Below are 13,452 nucleotides of genomic sequence, written 5' to 3'. Positions count from 1 at the left end.
CATTTTTCAAGTCTGTTTCATTGGCTATAACATTTGACTACAAGTTTATACTATTATTATTTAAGGACAAACCCTTTTTTGTCACTCAGTGTAAGTGTTCAGTTACAATTGTCATCTAGAGGCTGCCCTGAGAACCCAGACTTCCTGTTTCCTGACTGCTGCAGAACATCCAGCTGAAGAATCCCCATTGCCTGTCATCTGATCACCACACCATCACAGCTCCTTATATTTGCTTTAAATTTTAGATATCTGAAAGATTTACACAAAGTCTACTTAAAAGCTAAGAGTTTTATTATAGCCTGTTGATTGATTGTTGAGATTTATTCTGCATATTACTTTACAGAAGTATAGACCTATTTGTTATCCAGTCTGGTTAAAAAAATATAAGTAATAATATACAGTTTTTGAAAAAGTTACAATAAAACAGACCAAAGTATTTTCAAAGAACTTTAAATAACTTTTATATTGAGTTTGTATTTAAGTCAGCCTTTTACATCAATTCTGATAAATTTCTGATTTAATAGTCATTAAAGTCATTAGTTTTTCAGTGTTTACAGGTTGACTTTTGTTTACATTTGTGTATAAATACATATAAGGTCCAGTTTGTACTTCAACAAAATGCCAAGAAAAGGTCAAAGGTCGCAGTCCCAGAAGCTTAGATGGCAAAAGGAGAAAGAACAGGTAAATGTTTCTCAGAGCAGTGAGCAGGTAAAGGTGTCTGTTACAACTATTCCCAGTCCAGAAGTGCAGAACAGTGCTCAGACAGCCACAGTGTCTTATGCAGATGTGGTAAAGAGAGGTGTTCGCTCAGCATGTGTGTCAAATGCTAAAGTACAGCAGGTAATCCAGACTGAACCCCAGGTAACTGTGCAAACGCAGCATGATGGAGAAGCTCCAGGACCATCTCATGTACAGATTACAAACAGTGAAAGTCGTCCACGAGTGAGTAGCATCTGTGCATCCCGAAGCCAGGCCTCTGCTAAGTATGGAAAGTACCGGAATCAGCAATGCATGGCTAACAGTTTGGTTTTCCTGACATTCTTACACGAGGATGAATTCATTACCAGAGCAGATCTAAACCGTGTGTTGGATAAAGGCCATGCCGTGTATTCAGATGCCAGAAAGAGGTTTGTGAACAGCGTGTTTCTAGCCTGTGATGAGCTTCCCACAGTGGTCACCAGCCGCAGACACGAGTATCAGGTGGATATGTCTCAGTTTGCTCGTTATGGCGCATTTGATGGTACAGATCACCTTCCGAGCCTTGAACAGGGACTACAGTGTTTGGCTTCAGAGGTTCACTACGCTTTGCTAGTAATGGGAGGAACGGTCATTGCAGTTTGCAGGCTGACTTCAGGTGAATACGCATATTTTGACCCTCACCCACGTAAGTCTACAGGAATGCCATTGTCGCTAGCTGTAAGTGGTGGAACTGCAGTTATGTTAAAATTCACACGTCTTAACGACATGATTGACAGGATCAAACGCTTGTACCGAATGTTTAGCATCGCGCCAACCTGCACTTATGAGCTACAGCCTGTCGAGTTTCACAGTGAAAACGCAGCTGACCAAAGAGATGCTGATGAAAACAGACAAACAGCTACAACTGTTCCAGCACCAGCTTTAAATGAACCTGAATTTGAAACCCCAAAATCCACTGAGCAGACACAGAAAACTGTGACTGACACTTTAGCCACTGAAGTGATGTCATCCAGAGTGGATTATTCAAATGAGCCAGCTGCCGAGCTGAACAATCGTCCTTCTGATTATTTAGAAATAGAAACCTCTGCATCTTCTGTAAGAGACACTCGGGTAACAAAAGAATCTGTTCCTCAGAATGATTTAAACACTGCCTCCTGTTTAACTAAGACAACAGAGGAACTCTCACATAAACTGTTGAAGCATAATAAAGAGGAAAGGAGAAAGATTAGGAGACGATTATTGGTCCAAGAAAAACTACCACAGAGAAAATCAGAAAATCAGAAAAAGAAAGAAAGACAGATGTACACTTTTGATGAAAGCTTTAAGGCAAAGAAAAAAGATTCTAGTAGAAAGTCTCATGATTCTGATCACAGTAAGAAAAAGAGTGTGTACAAAAATAATCTGTATAAACTCAATGCTACATATAGAGAGAAACAGAGAGAATGTTTTAGAAAAATCTATAGAGATAGTGCTAAAATTAGAGAGAGAAAAAGAGAACGTGTCATAAGGATGTATAAAGAAGATTCTTTATTCCGAGAAAAGCAGAAGGAACGTATAACAAGAACTTATAGAGAATCTCCCATTTTCCAAGAAAAGCAGAAGGAACGTATAACAAGAACATATAGAGAATCTCCCATTTTCCGAGAAAAGCAGAAGGAACGTATAACAAGAACTTATAGAGAATCTCCCATTTTCCGAGAAAAGCAGAAGGAACGTATGAGAAAAACATATAAAGAATCTTATAGACAATCTCCTATATTCAAAGAAAAGCAGAAGGAACGAATAAGAAGAACATACAGAGAATCTCCCATGTTCCGAGAAAAGCAGAAGGAACGTATTAGAAGAACATACAGAGAATCTCCCATGTTCCGAGAAAAGCAGAAGGAACGTGTTAGAAGAACATACAGAACTTGTGCTGAATTCAGAGAGAAACATAAAGCTTACATGAGGTCATATGTTTCTAACCTATATAAAGAAAGTGAAGAATTTAGACAGAAAAAACAATGTTACATCACTAAACGTTATGGAGAAGAGAGACAATTTCAGCAGCAACACAAGGACAATATGAGAGAACGAATGAGAGTAAAATATTGGAACGGTTTTTCTTTTAGACAGATGCATAATTTCAGATGTGCAATGAAAATAAAAAGAAAATATCGTCAGATGCATCGACCAGCTGAAAGTTTACAGTCTCATCCAGATAACACTTTAATGAATGAGGCCATATCTCGTTTCAGATCAAACATTAAATCAGCACCATCTTATGTTTGTACTGTTTGTCTAAAAGCTTCTTTTCTAATCAGGTGAAAATCTGCAAAAGAAAAATTACTCAAAACACCAAACTGTAGCTCAACAGTGTCTAACTGGTAAATTTGTTCATGTGTGTGATGAAGCATGTCATGATCACTGCAGCTTTCCTGTTGAGAGAAAAAAGGAGTATATCTGTCACACGTGTCACAGTTCCCTCAAAAGTGGACGCATGCCAAGGCTTGCTGCTGTTAACGGTTTAGAACTGCAGGATATTCCAGCTGAATTGTGTGATCTCAACATTCTGGAGAGACATCTGATTGCCAAATGCATACCATTTGCTAAGATTATTCCACTTCCAAAGGGCAGACAAAGACTCATACGTGGTAATGTGGTGTGTGTACCATCTGAAGTCCAACAAACAGTTGACTGTTTACCGAGGCTCAGAAACCAATCACAGATAATGAGGATCAAGCTGAAGAGACGACTGTGCTACAAAGGCCATCAGCTGTTCCAGACTGTCACCTGGTCTAAACTGATCCAAGCCCTGCGTAAACTGAAACAGATTCATCCACAGTACACAGATATTGTTATCAGAGATGATGCATTGCTTTGTGATCCCACGTTACCTGATGATGACAGCAGTGATGAAGCCAGCATGGGAAGTGATGATTATGATGAAGCAGATTTAATGGAAATTGACAACTATGAAAAAGATGCCCTTTTGTGTGAAACTGAGTCTGAAAGTGAACAAGATATTAATATGCAATCCTGTGATGAACAACCAGAGGAACAAAATCCAGAGGAACCAGAAAGTGATTTGAACAATGGAGGTTTTGCTCTAGAAAGTTGTCTGCAGCCTGTTGACATTTCAGAAGAGATTCTTTGTTTCAGTGATAACACATATTGTGTGGCGCCTGCAGAAAGAAACAATCCTGTTAGCTTCTTCAGAACTCCTCATTTGGAAGCCATGGCATTTCCTGTGCAGTTTCCTACTGGTCAGAATACACTGGATGAAAAGAGACTTCTCAAGCTCACACCGAGTGCTTACTTCAAGTCAAGGCTTTTCAACATTGATGCAAGATTTGCTAAAGACACAAATTACCTATTTTTCTCACAGTTTGTAACTGAAATACACCTGGCTAATTCCAGCATGACAATACAGCTAAGGAAAGGTAAAACTATGACCAAAGATGGACGCAAAATCACATCAGGAATGTTACAAAGTAAGACAGAAGTAGAGAAGCTGGTAAGAAATAAAGATGCAATCAGATTTATGCAGCCACTCAGAGGAACTCCAGCTTACTGGCAGAAAACTACCAGAGATCTATTCAGTATGGTTCGTCAAATAGGAACACCTCAGTTCTTTGTCACTTTCTCTGCTGCTGAGATGAGATGGCCTGAAGTGATTCAAGCAATAAAGAGACAGCAAGGTGAAGAGGTTGATTTTGAAGCCCTGGACTGGTCAGAAAAGTGTGAAATTCTAAGATCAAATCCAGTAACCACCATGCGAATGTTTGATAAGCGTGTTGAGGCTTTGTTCAGAGATTTGCTTTTTTCTCCTGCACAGCCCCTTGGTGAAATCATTGATTATTTTTACAGAGTTGAGTTCCAGCACAGAGGTAGTCCGCATATACACATGTTGCTGTGGATTCGAGAAAAGGTAGAAGTAGATGTGGATGATGACCAAACTGTCTGTGACTTTGTGGACAGATACATCTCAGCTCAACTCCTGATCCAGAAAAACAGCCTGAACTGCACAAAAAGTCGCTGAACTACAAAAGCACAGCAAAACCACACAAAAACATGCTTTAAGAGTGTAAACTCTGGTTGTAGATTTGGGTTTCCAAAACCGCCAGCCACAAGAACAATGATTGTGAGACAGGATGAGGATTCAGACACTGAAGCTGCAAAAGCCAAACTCAGACCTTTGTTGAACCTGCTGAAGGAACCTGAAGCTGCTTCCCTCACCATAGAGCAGATTCTGTCACGATGCAACTTGACAATGAATGAGTATGAACAATGCCTCCAGGACATAAACAAGAAAACAGCGCTGATTCTGAAACGTGACCCAAAGGACTGTTGGATCAACAATTACAACCCAGACCTGCTTGAAGCCTGGAACTCTAATTTAGATGTCTCGTTAATATTGAATGCCTATTCATGTATAGAATACCTCTGTAAATATATAACGAAGAAAGAATCTGGCCTCTCTGAATACCTAAAGACAGTTATTGATAACTCTGATAAGAACACGGTCAATGAATGTGATGAAATGAGAGCTGTGATGCAGGCTTATTCAAAAAAGAGAGAAATCAGTGCACAGGAGTGTGTGACTCGAGTCTGTGGCCTAAAAATGAAAAAATGTTCCCGCAGTGTTGTATTTGTACCAACAGATGATAACCCAGTAAAAATGAGTCGCCCGATGAGCTACCTGGAAAGCACAACACATGACAGTTGTAATATTTGGATGACAAGTTTGAGTGATAAATACAAATGCAGACCTGAGACCCCAGATTATGAGGAAATGTCCCTGGCTGATTTTGCTGCCTTGTGCCGGTTGGTGAGTGGTTCAAATGAAGGAAAAGATGTGCTTCCTCTTCTAAACCAGCTTGGATTTGTACAAAGGCGAAAGAATGATAAACCAGCTATAATCAGGTATTACCATTGTTCACAGGAAAAAGATCCTGAGCAATATTATGGACGACTGTTGAGACTTTACCTTCCACACAGATCAGAGCAGGAACTGAAACCACAAGGGTTCCAAACCTATCAGTCCTTCTACAACTCAGGTTTTGTGCGACTTCCATGTTCAGACCACAGTGAGTCTGTGAAAAGGGTTGTAAAGAGAAATAAAGACAAGTATGAGAAGAACTCTGAGGATATTGAGAGTGCACTGGAAGAGTTTGAACAAAATAGGGATGTTGTGATCGATGAATGGTGTAATCTTGCTCCTGAATCTGAAGTTGTGAGGCTGCAATGTGATGAGAATCTTCCTGAGAGACATTCTGATGATGAGAACGAACAGGAGAATGTTCCCGACTACAGTCGTCAGTCTGATGCTGTAACAGAGATCAGAGCCGAGAGAGAACAACCTGCAATCGATCCAGCTGTGGTACGTGTAATGTATCAGAATCTGAACCAGAAGCAGGCCTGCGTGTTCTATGCTATAAGAAACTGGTGTATTCAGCGAGTTTGTGGTTTGAACCCAGATCCATTTTTCTTCTATGTCAACGGTGGTGCAGGAACTGGAAAGTCACATCTGATTAAATGTATTCACTCTGAAGCATCAAAGATCCTGAGCAGACTGCCTGCTAATGCAGAAGAAGCTGACATATCAAATCCAACTGTTTTACTGACGTCATTTACCGGGACAGCAGCTTTTTCTATCAATGGCTCTACATTACATTCTCTACTGAAACTACCCAGGAGTCTGAAACCACCCATTCAAGGACTTGGTAACCAACTGGATGAAGTCAGATCTGAGCTTATAAATGCTGAAATTATTGTTATTGATGAGATTTCAATGGTTTCAAAACCCTTTTTGCTTATGTGGATGCAAGACTGAAAAGATCAAAGGCACTCAGAGACCTTTTGGTGGAATGTCAGTTTTAGCTGTTGGAGATTTTACCAGCTGCCACCAGTGCGACAGTCTAAACCTCTCTGTGTTTATGATCCAGAACAGATTGACCTATGGCAGGAACATTTTCAGATGATCACTCTAACCGAGATCATGCGTCAGAAAGATGATGTGGCCTTTGCAGAGATGCTGAACAGGATTAGAGTCAAAGAAAAGACAGATGAGCTTTCTCAGTGCGACAGAGATTTGTTGTCACAGGCTGTGACTGCACCAGAAGAATGTCCAATTGAGGTCTTACACATTTATGCCACCAACAAGAATGTTGAATCCCACAACACAGATACGCTCAAGAAGCTTCATTCAAACATTATAATCATCAATGCAGACGATTTCCAGAAGGATAAATGTACAGGCAGAATGGCACGAAGAGACAAACCATTTACAGGTGGGAGAAATGATTTACCTGACACTCTGAATGTTGCTGAAGGAGCTCGAGTGATGCTGACCAGAAACTTGGACACACTAAACGGTTTGGTTAACGGTGCTTTTGGCATACTGATAAAGGTGGTGAGATCTGAAAATGATGGACACATAATTAAACTGGGGCTCAGAATGGACAACCGGCAGCATATGAGACACAACCGCAGTGCTAATGCAGCATCTGATGATCTGGTTTACATTGAGAGAGCAGAGGAGAGTCTGAAGTTTAAAGGAGCGGTACGCAGACAGTTTCCTGTAAAGCTAGCATTCGCCTGCACAATTCACAAAACCCAGGGTCTTACAACACAGACAGCTGTAGTTTCAATGAAGAACATTTTTGAACCAGGTATGGCTTATGTTGCTCTCAGCAGGGTGACGTCTCTCAGTGGACTCTATTTACAGGACTTGGATGAGAAAAAGATTTACGCCAATCCCGAGGTAACTGCAGCGCTCCAAACCATGAGACAAGCCAGCGTTGAGGAAATGATGCCTCTTCTTCAGGTCAGAGAAACAGCCAGCAGACCTGACACTCTTACACTGATCCATCACAATACGGAGGGTTTGCCATCTCACATCAGTGACATCAAGAGTCATCATGAAATGTGTTTAGCAGATGTTTTGTGTCTCACAGAGTCTCACCTCAAAGGCTCCTTTGTTGCAGACAGTCTTCATTTGGACGGCTACACCATGTTCAAACGCAACAGACATGTGTCCATGTGTCCTACAAAACTTTCCTCACATGGCCAGCAGAAGTGGTGGTGGAGTTGTTGTGTATTTGAGGAATCATTTTCAGGTTCAGGTAAAACAGTATCTGCATAATGTCACTGATCTTGAGTTTTTAGTGTTGAAGGTTCAGGCTCCATTCCCTGCGCTCATTGCTGTTGTGTACAGACCTCCAGACTACAGTTTGACACCATTCATGCAAAACCTGGTAAGTCTTTTAGATTCACTTGAAATAATGGACTGTCACCCAATAATTGTGTGTGGAGATTTTAATGAGAACCAGTTACAGAGTGGAAGAAAACAGATTCTGGAGCAGTTTCAGTCTAGAGGGTATTCACAGCTGATCACTTCTGCCACTACAGACAAGAACACCCTGCTTGACCTCATTTTTATTTCTCAGCCACAGCAAAGTCTCCATTCAGGTGTCCTGAGGACATATTACAGTTACCACAACCCTGTGTTTTGTGTCCTGTCCTCCAGCCAATCATGAAGTCGTCTGGTGAGTTTTGAAACAATTACAGATCATGTTTGTTACAGAGTTTATTGTTTGTAGAGCATGAAAAAGATTTTTCATTGAAAAATCATATTTCTTCATATTGTCTTCCCTACTCTGTCTGTAAGAAGAACCTTTCTTATTGCAATGTTATTAATCATTTCACCAAATCATGGCTGTACTTCATGCAGAGCCGGGAGATCTGCTTTATGTTATCATGCACCTCAGATCTGAAATATGCTGCAAAAAGTATTAAACGGACATAATTTATTTTTTATTCTCATGTTTTAAATGACTAAATCTACTAATGCATTTTTTCATGGACGTTAATTGCCATCTCCTTTTTTGATACTTTTTTTACTCTGACGTATGTAGCTCAACAAACGAGAGCTTCCCCTCAAAGGGCTTTCAAATATGAAATAGTAAATAAATAAATAAATCCCAGATAAATGCAGGTATTTATTATGGGTCACATGAATAAATACAGACAATTATATTTTCTTGATTATAGTAAATTTTGTAGAATCAAATGTTTTTGGGATGAATGAGGTTTTGCTTATCATGTTTTACAGGTAAAAATGTTAAAAGTTTTAAACTATCTTTAGGCTACCAGAGATGTCTATAATGATACATTATGTAGAGAAAACATTTTACAGCTTACAGAATATGTATAAAAACTGATTTAGAAGTACATGGAAAGTTTCTGCATCCATTTTCTGACTTGGCCTTTATCCGGGTGGGTTTGGGTTTGGGTGGATAAAGGCCAAGTCAGAATTCTCTGAGCAGCTGGAAAAAGCTGCTAATAAACAAAGACATCAGAAAGCGGGGGCTTTAGGTGTAGCCCCCGCTTTCTGATGCACTAATTAGATTTAGCAACTGACACCCCATACCAGCATTACATAGACACTTGGGGGCTGAGATGGGTAGGTGGGGAGGGTGGGTGGTGTTAAAAGCACATTATGTTTTGTAGATGTATTTTTTTTCAGACAGGGCACACACAGTCCTGTTTCCTTTGTGGGAAAACCTTCGAACTTCACCAGCCTCAGCTGAAACAACAACATCTTAACACCATCTTCATGAACTGCTGAGCCAAACCTGATCCATCAGTGCTGGACTGCACAGATAACTACATGGCACACAGAGACTGCTGTTTTATGAACTGCCATACCAGTGTGTCTTCAATGGAGAAGATGACACACCTATCACCTGACCTCCTGCCTGATCTGGAGACCATCATCATGCTGCCACACTACACACCTCTGAGACCATCAATGATGACTCATACTGAGGAAACTGTATTTCCTGTCAGAGATGCTCAGTGATCCTCAGAGCAGAGAGAGGTATGATTCTTTATCTTTGATAAAAAATGTCAGTGCTTTTAATTCAATTAATTAATTTAAATCCTGTTTATTGCATAAATAATTTTATACTCAAATGATTATACTTGTTGACACTTTTTGAGTTTTAATTCACATTATGGATTACAAATCTATGCTTTTTCTACTCTGTCTCTCTGTGCAGGTATTGCTGTCTTCTGAGTTCTTCAGTGTCCCAACTGAGACATTCAAACCTCATTGCAGAGCTCATGCCTTTCCTCACCATCATGTGAGTGTGAGATTGCTCTGGATTCTGGTTATGTGGCCTGCAGCACCTATAAGGTATTTCAACATTGTTCATTGTATAACTTAGTTGTAGTTTTTAGGCCTTAACACAAATAAAATTTTCATTTTTCTGTATTTTTACAGTGTGCCTGCATTCCAGCTTCTTAGACTCTACGCAAGTGGACAGAGTATCAGTGTTTGGCCACTCTTACAGACATCGACTTCTGTCAACTCACTGCTACTGATCAGGCACCTCACTCCAGGAAGACAGAGGGCTGCAAGTCATTGTTTCCAGTGTGGCTTTGTATTCTTGGGGTAGCATCAGATTTTTCCCACAAATATTCAAAGGTAACACTTACTTTGAGCTTAGTTATTAAATCAAAAGTCTTCCCTTGTGTTAATTTTATTTTATTTTTATTTGTTTTTGTCTTCTTTTAGATTTAGATGCAGTGATCCGATGTGCTGGAGCTTTGTTAACTGTGTGGAAAACACACATGGTATTCAAAATGAGGCTTTAAGTTGACAGTTTCCTTGTGATTTCAGTCCTTTTACTAAACAAAAACATTTTTAATTAACATATTATTTTTTTTTAGCAGCACATCATTGTTCAAAAGTAAATAGAGCCACATGTCACACCAACAATGAATTTTTGACTCTGTTTGTGTCACCAGATTTAAGAAACAATATCGGACATGCAAAACTAAACTTTGGATTAATGTGCACATATATTGTTTTGTAATTTTTGATTGTTAAATAATTATGTTGTAGAAAAAACCCAATCTATTTACCCAAACAACGTAACTTGTTTGGGTAAATAGTGGATTACTGTAATTTTAGTCTATAAGTATAGCAACCTGAATTCATACAAACACACAGCTCTAAATCTTGAATTGTAGGATGTACAATAATGATCATTTGATTATTATGGACATTTAAATCAGAATCTATTGAACCAGACACATATTCTTTATAGAGATTACACAATCTCAAAAAAGAGAAAGTGTTTAAGAGGATAAGTAAAGAAAGCTCAAAGTGTGTTTGTATGAATATTGTCTTAGTATGGGGTGTCAGTAAGTACATGAGTATAGAACAGGTGTAACAGTGGTTTTCCACATCTGTGCTTAGACTGCTCTAATATATATAGATAATGGGTCAGACATATAGTTTGACCTATTAAGTCTGTTTGAAAAGTTCATGAAGGTGTCATGAAGGTGTCCAGTGCTATGTGTTTCTGTTTATCATTTTATGAGGTCACACAGCTGACATAAGTCAGAGTAGAACCATAATATTCATGTTAATGAGTCTACTGTTTACAGCTACTTCATGATGACTTTCATCCTGGTCACAGTACTATGTGAAAAGCTGTAAGAGGTAAAGTTAACCCAAATAATATCTGATCATAAGTCACTTTCTAACATTGATTATTTTTCAATTGTTCAGCTGTGTGACTCTCCATACCTGAAATATATCACAATGTGAACTTCATTTCTACAGTATTCCTTAGTTTGGTACCACATTTATCATCAAATCAGGAAACTGTAAACTAATTGAAAAAAGAAGCTTTTGAAAATTTTAATGTGTCATTTGAATATGTTGTTTATCCTTGCCACGCGGTATGGGCAAAAATCCAACAAATCAGAGAACATATTTTGTCTCTCACTTGCTATGTATAAATATATATGTATATGTATAAATTTTCTAATTAATAGCCTGTGAACATAAACATTGCAAACAAGGATATATTCACAATTCCAATGGATGCTTCAATTGCTTGTATAGATTTTAGATTAATTTGGTCAAACATCTGTTTGAAACTGTGGTTATCAGAGTGTTGATAAGAATGCCTTGAGAAGTTCATGACGGTCACATTCAGTGATATGTGTTTCTGTTTATCATTACTTTTGAGTGACACAGCTGACTTGAGTTTTGATCAGACTAGAACCATAAAGCTGTTAGTAGTAAAGTTAAACCAAGCAATAACTTATCATAAGTCACTCTCTAACACGGGGCAGTTTTTTCAATTATTTATTAATTATTATTTAATTAATTTTCAATGTTATTTATTCCACAACTTTAACATTCTTTATTTTTTCCTGTTTCTTTAAATATGCACATGTGAATGTCTGTTTTAATTCACTGCCTGTGAATGCCTTTAAAAAAAGCTTCAGGCGCCGCTCCAAGCTGGCAGGCAGTATCAGCAGCTCCAGCCTGAGAGTCCTTTTTCCCCTTTAATATATGTTTCTTTGTTGTTCTTGTGAATCTTGTTTTTGTTTTTCTATTGTGGACTGTGGACTGAGCTTTTCTATTGTGGACTGATCTCCCGCAATGGAGCTCAGAATTTTATGGAAAATCGTTTTTCTTATTGCATTTTTTACGGCATCTGTGTCCGGAGAGCGTGTGGAGATCCAACCTTGCATTGTTTACAGCAGGGATCTGTTGTTAGCCAGCAGCTGTTAGCCCTCGGCGCTTCCGCTGTTCTGCCTACCACCGAGCAAGCCAACATCCCCCATGAGGTGAGAAGGGAGGGACGCAGTACTCGGGCCGGGATCAGGCGTCACAGCAAGGTTAGGAGGTACCGGCCAGCAATTCCATCTGTTATTATGGGGAACGTGAGATCTCTCCCTGACAAAGTCGATGAATTGGCAGCTATGACCCAACATTAGCTGCACACTGTAACCAGCATACTCCAAACACAGCACCCTCTGGCCCTTTTCATGAACTCTGGCAATTTAATCACATCTCCCTGTCCTCCCTGACATCACATCTGATGAAGACCCTTGGGAGGTTGATTCTAAACCATCTGTGCCCCTTGGTGAGGTCTTTATTGGATCCTCTGCAGTTTGCTTACCAGCCTGGCTTTGGGGTGTAGTATGACATCATCTACCTCCTGCACCGAGCTCTGACTCACCTGGAGAAGCCTGGATGCACTGTGAGGAATATGTTCTTTGATTTCTCCAGTGCTTTCAAAAACATCCAGCCACGACTTCTGAGGGACAAGCTGGAGCTATCGGGAGTGACCACCACATGTCCCAGTGGATACTGGACTACCTCACAGAACGTCCACAGTATGTGAGGTCACAGGGCTGTGTCTCTGATACACTGGTTTACAGTACGGCGGCCTCACAGGGAACTGTGCTGGATCTGTTCCTCTTCACCTGCTAGACTGCAGACTTCTCCATCACCTCCCCACGCTGCCACCAACAGAAGTTCTCTGACAACTCTGCCATAGTCGTCATCACCACAGGTCTGTACTGAGTCCACTGTCCACTGTCTATACTGAGAGTACAGACAACTTATTGGGAATTACATGTCGACTTTTTAATGCACAAGTATGATACACAATCTGCAGTTTTCTAATTATTCTAAATATTCCTAACTATTTAAACATTTTTCAGTATCCTGCTGTTTGCACCCGATCTTTACTCAAATTTTAACAACTGTACTGTACTCTGCTTTGGTAACTATTGTCCATGATGTAAATATGTAACAATTGTGTTTCTGTTCTGTGTACTGTTCTGCTTGTAAATGTGGGGGATTTTTGTGCTGCTGATACGACCACATTTCCCCTTGTGGGACAATTAAATGATTATTCTAATCTATTCTATTCTATTCTAATTGATATCATATCC

This window comes from Oreochromis aureus, linkage group 9 (genome assembly GCF_013358895.1).
Source record: "Oreochromis aureus strain Israel breed Guangdong linkage group 9, ZZ_aureus, whole genome shotgun sequence".
Classification (NCBI taxonomy): Eukaryota; Metazoa; Chordata; class Actinopteri; order Cichliformes; family Cichlidae; genus Oreochromis; species Oreochromis aureus.
Note: the sequence above shows the minus strand (reverse complement) of the source record.